Below are 564 nucleotides of genomic sequence, written 5' to 3'. Positions count from 1 at the left end.
CCTTTTACACGCTATTTTTAAATAATTTACAATTCAGACCAAGGAAGTAACTCGTCAGCTTCTATTAAACCCAACTATTTTCAACTTAAATAATTACTTAAGATTGATTTCAATTTTTCATTAAACCGATCAGCAGATAGCTTAAGAAAGAACTGGAATAATTATTTTGTTACTATTATAAACACAAATATAAAAAAAAATAATAATAAAAAGAATTGCCGAAACCCGGGATCGAACCAGGGACCTTTAGATCTTCAGTCTAACGCTCTCCCAACTGAGCTATTTCGGCCGTGAAACTCCGCGTCTTCTGTAGTGAAGGACGTTCAAGCGGATGCTTAGGATAAGAACTGTATAAGTAAGGCTTCGCCAGTAAACTGAAGAACCCGTCACACTTTTATGAAGGCCATTTTAGATGACGTGATTAATTTAAGGATTGTGCAGGTTTTTTTAGGTAGAACATAAATAATAATTATGAAGTAAATCGAATCCTGAGATCATGGACTCCCATTTTGCTGATAGACGATTGCGAAGAATCTTTCCTGTCGATTGACCTTTAGGCTATAT

General features: G+C 34.9%; 1 non-coding gene across 1 annotated transcript; it reads right to left on the bottom strand.

Moving 5' to 3' along the window:
* Positions 1-216: 216 nt before the first annotated feature.
* Positions 217-289, bottom strand: TRNAF-GAA (transfer RNA phenylalanine (anticodon GAA)). The gene has a single exon. It is a non-coding gene; the product is annotated as a tRNA-Phe (tRNA).
* Positions 290-564: the final 275 nt, after the last annotated feature.

Source organism: Periplaneta americana, chromosome 6, assembly GCF_040183065.1.
Source record: "Periplaneta americana isolate PAMFEO1 chromosome 6, P.americana_PAMFEO1_priV1, whole genome shotgun sequence".
NCBI lineage: Eukaryota > Metazoa > Arthropoda > Insecta > Blattodea > Blattidae > Periplaneta > Periplaneta americana.
The sequence above is the reverse complement of the archived record's forward strand: the minus strand, read 5'-3'. Positions and strand labels throughout refer to the sequence as shown.